The sequence below is a fragment of the Erythrolamprus reginae genome, chromosome 3, assembly GCF_031021105.1.
Source record: "Erythrolamprus reginae isolate rEryReg1 chromosome 3, rEryReg1.hap1, whole genome shotgun sequence".
Taxonomy (NCBI): Eukaryota; Metazoa; Chordata; class Lepidosauria; order Squamata; family Dipsadidae; genus Erythrolamprus; species Erythrolamprus reginae.
In genome coordinates, this window is record NC_091952.1 from 155,511,245 (window position 1) to 155,522,264 (window position 11,020).

General features: G+C 37.5%; 1 long non-coding RNA gene across 1 annotated transcript in view; it reads right to left on the minus strand.

Moving 5' to 3' along the window:
* Window positions 1-5,469, minus strand: part of LOC139164666 (uncharacterized) — a 184,399-nt gene extending 178,930 nt beyond the window's left edge. Inside the window, exon 1 of the long non-coding RNA XR_011558674.1 lies at window positions 5,226-5,469. This is a non-coding gene — a long non-coding RNA (uncharacterized lncRNA). The remainder of the gene's footprint in view (window positions 1-5,225) is intronic.
* Window positions 5,470-11,020: the final 5,551 nt, after the last annotated feature.

The following is an 11,020-nucleotide window of genomic DNA, read 5'->3' on the forward strand; positions in this document are numbered from 1 at the left end:
AAACAAACAGGCATTTTTATTCTGAAATGGGTAAGGAGTGTGGTATTTTAGGTGTTCCCAGATTCTAATCCATTTTATCCATGGTGATACTGGGCCAGTCATTGCTTCTTAACAAAAGCAATTGTACGGGATTGTTGTTGAGCTAAAATTGACCAAGGGGAGGCCGAAAAGGAGACATTATGATTATAATCTTGATTTTATCTGAAAGAGAAGGAATGTAAATAACAGTGGTAATGATAAGTACCAATCACTCTTGGAAATACTATATATTTTTACTTTCTATTCACTTGAAAGCACTACAGTTAGCTTTATTTGTTTCTTTTGGAATGGCTACATTCTAAAGGCTGCAACTATGAAACTTCAAGCTCCAGCATGTTTTCTTGGAAGACAACTTTACTAGTTGTAATAGCATTTGATTTCTTGGATAGAGGAATGAACTTTCACTCTGTATTGTATGCTGAAGCAATAATTGCAAATACTGGGAAACAGCCTGTCTTTATAATTATAGACAACATGTCCCATAAGAGACAATAGGTTCAGTAGGAAACTCCACCCATTTTAGAGAGTAATATTGTTCTTGATTTGCAGGGGCTGCATTACTTCCATGAAAATAGAGATGTCAGGCCATAATCTTTAAGGGAGGTTTTCAGAAAATTCTCAAGAACTATTTTATTTCTAAAAGGTCAACTTCTAAATTGTAGCCAGTAGTAATTAAGTGTCAGTCATCCCTCTGAAAATAGGAATGACCTACAGCGTTTTTACAGGTAGATGGGAATGTAGAATTCTTTTAATGAAATGCCCAGAAGACCTTTATCATAAATCCAAAGTATCTCAAGACGAATTTCCATGTGAGAATGCCCTTTTGTAAAGTTGCATTTCACACTGCCACCCTGCATTTAATATCATAATTGCTACACATTTCATTCTCAGCATCCAGTTATTTCATTCCTGGATCCCCATATTGTTGGAAGAGAGGCAATTCATTAGCGTAACAACAGATTTTGGGTTTTGAAATATGATTTTAAGAAGAGAAAAGACTCTTGCAGGAAGTCCAAAATGAATTGGCAGCTAATAGTTTCAAACCAGATATTCAGTGATGGAATAGCTTCTGGAATAAATTTTCCATTTCATAAGACTAGATCCTGAGTTGTGTGAATGGAACTTTCTCCGCATGCTGCAATTTTCTTGTTCCTTTCTCCTTTGTGCAGTTCCCAAATACAGCTCCAAACTCCAATATTGCAGATTGAGGGACCTCCAAAATGTCATGGAATATAGCATGTGTATCAGAGAGGGGATGCTAAATAATAGAATTTTGGAAGAAGAGCCAACATTTGTACAAACATGTTTATTTGTAAGATAGTTCTTTTCTATTTCTGAATTGTGTGAAAATAGCACATTACTGCATCCCACCCAGTACAATTATTTATTATTTAGCGCTTTTTATCAAATCAGCTAACAATAAAATAAATAATTTAAGAGGTAAAACTCAAAACTATTGTTAAAATATAAAATATAAAAAGTGACCCATTGAATATACAGAATATTTTATAGACTTCTGCTGGATTAAATTTTTGTATGCATTTATCTTAAGACACATATTTTTATGTGTCTTTATTTTTTTAAAAAAAATCTGAACTTTTACATCAACATTTGTGGAAGTGTGAATACCAAAGAATAACTGTTTCATCAACTTTGAGAAGTGCAAATTTGGCAGGTTGTATAAAAATGGGCATTTAATGAAATTCTTAATAAGCATCTCTAGTGAAAACATGCATATTCAATCCCATCTGCTTGTAACTGGCAGCTCATTCACACAATAAAAGACTATCGTCTTTATTCACTGAGCAAAAACACTTTTTTTCCACTCCTTTTTTCTTTCTTCCTCTTTCTTATCAGACTAATCCTGACCCAGAGAAGACAGCTTATAGGAGTTCACAACATAAGAAACAAACAGAGTAGGAACACAGACAAAGAGGAAGCATCACCCTAACTCAAACTATACTTGCTTTGAATGCAACTGGAAGAGCAAATGAATGAAACTGAAAAGAGAATTTCTATTCTACAATGCATCAGGAAAATAAAAAGTTCATGGACAGGGCAGTTGAAATTACTCAAGAAGAGGCAAGGAAATATAGAAAATATCACAGGATTTGTTTTTTTTAAAAAAAACCCTCTTTGGCAGAGGAAAACAGGTGGAAGTGAGATAATCCATGGAGAGAGGTGGCATATAAGTCAAATAAATAAATAAATAAATAAATAAATAAATAAATAAATAAATAAATAAATAAATAAATAAATAAATAAATAAATAAATAAATAAATAAATAAATAAATAAAAACACTCATTGCCAGTGAAATTCAGGAACCAGTTCTAGGCTGCCCTGCTAGATGATGATCAACAGCTACCTGAGCAAAATTTTACATCAAAATTTGTGGAAGTGTGAATACCAAAGAAAAACTGTTTCATCAACTATGTATCATTATAGAAGATATTTTGGCCTCCATGGATTGAGTCTTCTCGAGAAGAAAAGAATGTTATGGCAATGCGTGATTCCTTCTTAAAAACAAACCCACCCAGCTCAATATAATATTTGAGGAGGTACATGATTTTCTACATAAAGGACATAATATTATATTATATAATATTATTCAAACCAATAGTGGGTTCAGATTGATTCTAAGAACCAGTAGTGCCAGTGGCGGGAGGCTCCACCCACTTGCCCGGGGTGCTTCTGCCAAACCAATAGCAATAAATTTTTCCTCTTGATTCATGGTGGAAGAGATGACAGCCAGGAGGGATTATTAAAAAATGATCAGAGACTATGAAGCATTGAAAGGTAAGGTATAGCAGCGCATGTAATTTTTAATGGGTTTTTTGGCAATTGAGCATCTTGGTGAAAAAAGAGAAAATTGGATGCTGGGAAACAACAATTATACAAGTGTATACAAAATCACCAAGAATGATTTGTATTTTACAAACATGGCTTATATTATCTTTATTACTGGAAAGACATGGGCTGTATCTTACAAAGACAGTGAAGGCAACGTTTGGCTTTGTTGATCGCTTCAGGAGGACATTAAACTAAAACAAATGAAGAAAGGCAGCAAAAACCCATAATCCAATACACACCCAAGGATTAAGGACCAGAATGTAGAGTCTGGAAGTCAGGAAGTCAGGAAAGGCAGTGTTATGTTCTGAGAAGTTGGGAAGCTTTCACTCCAGTCTGACAAGAAAGTGGAGCCTGGAAATTCTGACTGGCTCCTTTCCAAAAGAGCTCCCTATTTAAACCCCTGCCAAAAGCAGTCAAGGGCTGGTGTTTGCTCACTATAACCAATAAGGAGCTGAAGTCTCACTGCCAATCTCCTGCCTCTTCAGTATCTGAACTCAACAGACAGAATTTTAGGAAACTACAATAGAGAAGCTAGTTAGGTGGTGCTTTTCAGAACCTCAGCTCAACACTAAAACAGCCTCAGAAAATGAGGAAATTAGGAAAACTAGAGATCCTTCCTAAGGAAGACCAACCTATTGTGGTTGGCAGCAGCGAAACATGGTGGACAATATTCATGACTGGCAGAAATCCAGAGGTCAACAGAAATCCAACAGAAAAATAAACTTGCATAGAAATTCAGGAATTAGAATATAGAAATCCAACTGAAAGTGTTTTGGGAGTAATATGTTAAGGAGTGTACAGAACCCTTGAGTTATCAAGGACACGCACAGAGGAAATGTGGAATTCCAGCAGATATCCAGGAGATACGAGCAATCATTCAGTCATAGAAAACAGATACAATCGGGTATAAAATAGTGTTTACTTTAGAAATAGCAGTCAACTTAAACAGTCTGGTCATACACATCCAAATCAATCAATATCTCTCAATACAACCTGTTTTTATCTTACATATCAGATATACATTACAGCTTAAAATACATCAAACTAACACAGAGCTTATTACATCAGTTACTGTGAATCAGCAGAAAAAACAGAGAGAATCAATCATGCTTTCTGGCTCCCTCTTATGGCAATTTGCAACACTACTTCTTAAAGCTATAGTACTTCAATACATACAAACATTCATTGTTAGCTTGTTTATATATTGCAAACCCAACTGTTTTGTATACTAACATAACAAAAGGAGAGAGAACAAAAATCAGCAGATAAGAGATACTGTTGATGCCCTACATCAGTTGACCAGTCTTTCAAAAAGGCAAGGAATAATGAACATTTCATATTTCAAATTATCCTGATAGCTTCTGGGAATTTACTTCAGCCAAGCATCAGAAGTCCAACAAATTCCTGCCTTCTTTTTGCTGACAGTTTGATTTCTCAACAGATGGAGGAAAAAAAGAAAGGGGTCTGCTATGCTAGTCTTCATCAACAGAGAAGAATTGATGTAGAAGTGAGAGACTGTCATTCCTTGGAGAGAAATTATCAAATTATCCTTGCATCCATAATAAAAGGACAATAGACTGCATTGAATATTAATTGAAAAGCAATGTTAAGGCACTCAAATATATAGAATCTGTCTGTTCAATATACGTACACCAAGATAAATGTTGTGGATTCTTTTACCCCAATATAATAAAAAGTGGAAACTCTTTTTCAGTTGTAACTCCTCATTCTAGAACAAAACCATGAGAGCCAGTAGTTCTATAAAATGTTTAAGGCTTTATCCATGTCTATATAAGAAGCTTAAAGTCCACCTTCTGCTATGGAAGCTTTTTGAATGACTTTGGGCTTGTCACTGACCCTCAGCCCAACTTCCCTCACAGGGCTGTAAGAACAAATCGGAGGCTAGAATACATTGTTTTCTTTAAAAAGCTCGTAATTTGTCAATATAAAATTATATCCAAAAGTAATGAAAAAAATTAAGAAGATTAGAGAATTAAGGAATCTCAAAATAGATAACATCTGATGTAAAATAAAAAAATAATATTGTATGTACATCTTAGAGAAACTCGACAGGGAAAGCTAATTTTCTATTATTGTTTGAAATGTTGAAAATACATGTGTGTTGAGATCCCAGTTGCTTTATACAACAAAGTTTTTGTTCCCAAATCCTTATAGGCTAAGCAGCTATGCTTCAAATCATGTGTCCACTGCTCTCATGATACACTGATCTTTCTGCTGATTGTTCAGAGGCACATTACTTAGCATGTATAACTGATTTCCCCCTTTAATTGTATTAGTTCTCCTTTCTTTTCCTTTATAAAACAAAGGCTATACCTTTATTAATCATTCATCTTCTAGGCTACACCTCTTTCTGGTGTCAGTTCTGTTTCTAAGCCGCCTTCTCTAGGCCCTTGCCTTGTCCTTTTTGTCTGATGTGATGTTGAAGAAGCAGCTTTTCCTTCTGTTTTTGACATGGAGATGTGAGATGATGTCTTCCCCAGTGTAAGAGCAATCTAATATTTTTTTGAAGCTAACTGGATCAGGAAATCCTTAGTCAAGCACTGTAGGCTGAAATCAGTGGCTGTACTGCTGCTGCTTTCATACTGAGCCTTAACTTCAAAGCATCTGTATTTATCTGTTCCCATGGAGATAGGCACCCAAGCATTATGCCATAACAAGCAGGAAGTGCTAACAGGAGATGAACTGGTAAGATGTAAGCTGTGACTCATACCTGGAGGGTATTTTTTTGCTGGTAGCATAGCTTTAGTTTCCAGACTATTTTCATAAATACAGGTGTATAGATCTACAAATTAATTATCCTTTGGTTTCCTAGTTATACTGCTGCTTCTGGTGAAGGATTGGTGCCCTTTCTTTGTTGAATAATAGTAGATATATTCCTAAAACTTTATAATTTTTCCAGGTTTCCCTGTATCACTGGTTTCTGGTAGGATATTTTGTAGAGACTTACTTAGAAGGCAATAGCCTCTATTAACATAGTTATCGAGACAAGGATAGATATGTTTTGGGCAATGACTGTACTTAATACACAAATAGAAACAATTGAGATAGAGCCAAACTTGATATCTGACCATAACATATTAAGAGTAACCTGGCAAGGTCAAAAAAGGGATATAGATGGACATTTCAAAAATTGATTTTAAAATATGAGGACTTCAAACAAAAACTAGAAAAAGAAATAAACTTCTTCTTCCAAGAGAATTTAAAAGAACACACTAACCTCCAAAACCTATGGGATACAGCTAAAGCTGTGATTAGGGGAATTACAATCTCATATATGCCCAAGGTTTATAAACGAAAAAGAGCTAAAACCGAAAATTTGGAAGAGGAATATAGAATACTAGAAGAAGAATTCCAAAAATATCCACAAGATAGTGATATAAAAAAGAAAATGTCTTGGACAAAGCACCAATGAAACCTGCTTGATAATGAAAAACTAGTCCAACAAATAAAAAGCACCAAACAATTTAACTTTGAAAATGCTAACAAACCCAGCAAATGGCTAGCGAATAAACTTAAGAAACAAAAAGAAAAGAAACTAATAAATTGCCTTAAAACAAAAGAAGGAGAACCATGCCATGATTTGGGGAAAAAAACCACAAATTGCCAGAGATTTTTATAGCAAATTATATGAAAATCAAGGAAGGGGAAATGATGAAATTCAAAATCAATTTTTTTTAGAGATATTTAACCAGGCCAATCTCCCTAAGATCTCAAATGAAACTAAGAACCATTAAATAAAGAAATCTCAATTATAGAACTAAAAGAGACAATTAAAAAACAAAATATAAATAAAGCACCAGGTCCGGATTGTCTTCCAATTGAACTATATAAAATTTTACCAGATAAAGCAATAGAGATATTATTAGAAGTATATAATGATGCTTTAGAGAAAGACAAAATACCATTGACCTGGATTGATGCCAATTTGGCCTTAATAGCAAAAAAAGACATCGACCCGATGGAAATTGCAAATTATATGCCTATTTCGTTATTAAACGTGGTCTATAAAATATTTACCTCCATATTAGCAAATAGGATCAAAAGATACTTAAATCATTTTATACATCCGGACCAAAATGGCTTCCTTCCAGGTAGGCAACTAAGAAATAATATAAGGACAATAATAGACATTCTTGAATATTATGAAGTTCATAATGAGAAACAGGTGGCTCTAATCTTTCTCGATGCCCAAAAGGCCTTCGACAATGTTTCTTGGAATTTTATGCTCAAACAATTGGAATACATGGATTTTGGGAATTTGAACAGAGCCCTCAATGCTTTTCCAAGCCTAATTGACTCTTTTATAGATTCCAAGATTATTTTTCAGAACTTTTTCTTCAAAGTATTTGGCTAGAGCTCAAAATCTGGTCCATTTTAAAATTTGATCTTTCTCTTACCAGTTTTTTCTTTGCTCATTCTTCTTCTAGCTGTAGAAAGACTTGAGCTCTTTTGTATAACTTCTTTTCAATATGCCCATTGAGTTAAAATGTGTGCATTTTTTAAAAAAGTATCTGTCATTTTCTTGTCTCTTTGTTTATATTTCTGGTATAATAGTCTGGATTCAGGCCCGGCTACAGCACGGAAACTGCTTTGGTCGCGTTGATGGATGATCTCTGGCGGGCCCAGGACAGGGGCTTGTCCTCTGTCCTGGTGCTTCTTGACCTCTCAGCGGCTTTCGATACCATCGACCATGGTATCCTTCTGCACCAACTAGAGGGGTTGGGAGTGGGAGGCACTGTTCTTCAGTGGTTCTCCTCATACCTCTCTGGTCGGTCGCAGTCGGTGTTAGTAGGGGATCAGAGGTCGACCTCTAGGTCTCTCCCTTGTGGGGTGCCTCAGGGGTCGGTCCTCTCCCCCCTGCTATTTAATATCTACATGAAACCGCTAGGTGAGATCATCCAAGGGCATGGGGTGAGGTATCATCAATACGCCGATGATACCCAGTTATACATCTCCACCCCATGTCCAGCCAACGAAGCAGTGGAAGTGATGGGCCGGTGCCTGGAGGATGTTAGGGCCTGGATGAGTGTCAACAAGCTCAAACTCAACCCAGACAAGACGGAGTGGCTGTGGATCTTACCTCCCAAGGACAACTCCATCTGTCCGTCCATTACCCTGGGGGGAGAATCACTGGCCCCCTCAGAGAAGGTTCGCAACTTGGGCGTCCTCCTCGATCCACAGCTCACATTAGAGAAACATCTTTCAGCTGTGGCGAGGGGGACGTTTGCCCAGGTTCGCCTGGTGCACCAGTTGCGACCCTACTTGGACCGGGAGTCACTGCTCACGGTCACTCATGCCCTCATCACCTCGAGGCTTGACTACTGTAACGCTCTCTACATGGGGCTACCTTTGAAAAATGTTCGGAAACTTCAGATCGTGCAGAATGCAGCTGCGAGAGCAATCATGGGCTTTCCCAAATATGCCCATGTTACACCAACACTCCGCAATCTGCATTGGTTGCCGATCAGTTTCCGGTCACAATTCAAAGTGTTGGTTATGACCTATAAAGCCCTTCATGGCACCGGACCAGATTACCTCAGGGACCGCCTTCTGCTGCACGAATCCCAGCGACCAGTTAGGTCCCACAGAGTGGATCTTCTCCGGGTCCCGTCAACTAAGCAATGTCGCCTGGCGGGACCCAGGGGAAGAGCCTTCTCTGTGGCGGCCCCGGCCCTCTGGAACCAACTCCCCCCAGAGATTAGAACTGCCCCCACCCTCCTTGCCTTTCGTAAACAACTTAAAACCCACCTCTGCAGCCAGGCATGGGGGAATTGAGATCCTCTTTCCCCCTAGGCCTTTACAATTCTATGCATGGTATGTATGTATGTATGTTTGGTTTTTATATTAATTGATTTTTAATCATCAATACCAAATTACTATTGTACACTGTTTTATTGTCGCTGTTAGCCGCCCCGAGTCTCTGGAGAGGGGCGGCATACAAATCCAATAAATAAATAAATAAATAAATAAATAAATAAATAAATAAATAAATAAATAAATAAATAAATAAATAAATAAATAAATAAATAAATAAATAAATAAATAAATAAATAAATAAATAAATAAATAAATAAATATAACTTTATTATCTTAAGGGAATTCACTTGATTAACCTATGTTCCACTACATCAGTGGCTACCAACCTTTTTTTTTCCATGCCCCATCTAAGAATCTCTAAAATCTTGAGGCCTCCCCCCCATGATATATAATTCTTACTATTCAAAAAGTGAACTAATCATGTGGAGGAAGCCTAAAAGGCTATTAATTAGGTTTAAACAAGGTTCCAATTGCCCCCATTAAAAATGAAATTGCCCCCCTGTGGGGCATGGGCCCCATGTTGAGAACCAGGGCACTAGATAGATTCTCTCTAAATTATCATCCATCTATCCGTCTGTCTGTCTGCCTTCCTGCCTGCCTGCCTGCCTATCCATCCACACACCCGCCCACACACACACCCACCCACCCATCCATCCATCCATCCATCCATCCATCCATCCATCCATCCATCCATCCATCCATCCATCCATAAAGCAGCCCATGAAATTTCTCCTGTGAAGGATGTAGAATCAGAACATTTGTAAGGCTGAAGCATAGAAGACATATTCAAGGCTATATATAAGAATCTAGTCAACTAAAGCTCACCATTAAACTGATGCCAGATAAGAATCAACAGCACTCAGAAGGTGTTGGACTTGGGGTGCTTGTGAAAATGCAACAACATGTTGACAAGCTTAACTCTACTCCCCAGCTTTGACTACTCTTCTCATACAACTCTGATTATCTCTGTATGCAATTACACCCAGCAGTGGGCTATGAGCCGTTTTTGTTGCTGCACCTGTGGAACTAGCAAAAACGCACAAGGAGCTGCAGGTAAAACCTCACCGAAACACGGGCACAATTTTGCTATCTCCACAGGTGCAGCAGCAAAATCGCATTGGTCCCGCAAGAACTTATGAGCCGCGGCGGTGAGCGCAATTTAGCGTTTTGGCTCATAGCCCATCGCTGATTACACAGCTATGTACTGTATTATAACCGCATCCATGAATGCATACTGCTGCCTCCTCTCGTCCCCTATATATCTCTCAAATTTTTACCCCTCATTGCTTTTCTGACTTTTGTTGTCCCATTCTATCTCACCCTATTCTCCCCAAATCGCCATAGCTGCTTCTTTTCAATATTCATACCAGTCAACAAAACCCCCCATATCTCTCCATCTCTACCTCACTCTTTGTCATTTACCCATCCCCATTCTTAGACTCTAGTCATTCTCATTCTCATTTTGCTTTTTACTCTGCCTCTCTATGCTATTCCCCCATCCTTAAATTCCATTGTTACCTTCTGTTGTCTTTGTCTCTTTATCATATATTGGTTGCTTAGATATTCTTCTCATCTTTTTTACTTTATTTCCTGTTCCTGAAAGTACGTCTGGCCTGGTTTCCTTTATTACTGTTCAGGATTTCTGCTCTTAGGATAAATATAATTTTTGTAATACTGGTTGCACACTGTTTAGAACTGATTACAGGGAAAAGTAATGGGTAATTTGTTTCAATGGCAGGTAGACTCTTTTTAAAATAGTTTTTTCATATAGAGAAGACAATGAGGAAATGATGTCATGGAATATAAAAAAACAATAACTTATTGGACCCAAATCAGCATGGCTTTACTGAAGGCAAATCATGTCAGACTAATCTCATTGATTTCTTTGACTATGTCACAAAAGTGTTGGATCAAGGTGGATATTGCCTATCTGGACTTCAGCAAAGCATTTGATACGGTTCCACATAAAGAGCTGATAGATAAATTAGTGAAGATTGGACTTAATCCCTGGATAGTTCAGTGGATTTCAAGCTGGCTGAAGCATAGACATCAGACAGTTATTGTTAATGGCGAGTATTCTGAGCAGAGACAGGTTACAAGCGGTGTGCCACAAGGGTCTGTTCTGGGTCCTATTCTTTTTAATATGTTTGTGAGTGACATAGGGGAAGGTTTGGTAGGGAAGGTTTGCCTATTTGCCGATGACTCTAAAGTGTGCAATAGGGTTGATATTCCTGGAGGGGTCTGTAATATGGTAAATGATTTAGCTTTACTAGATAAATGGTCAAAGCAAT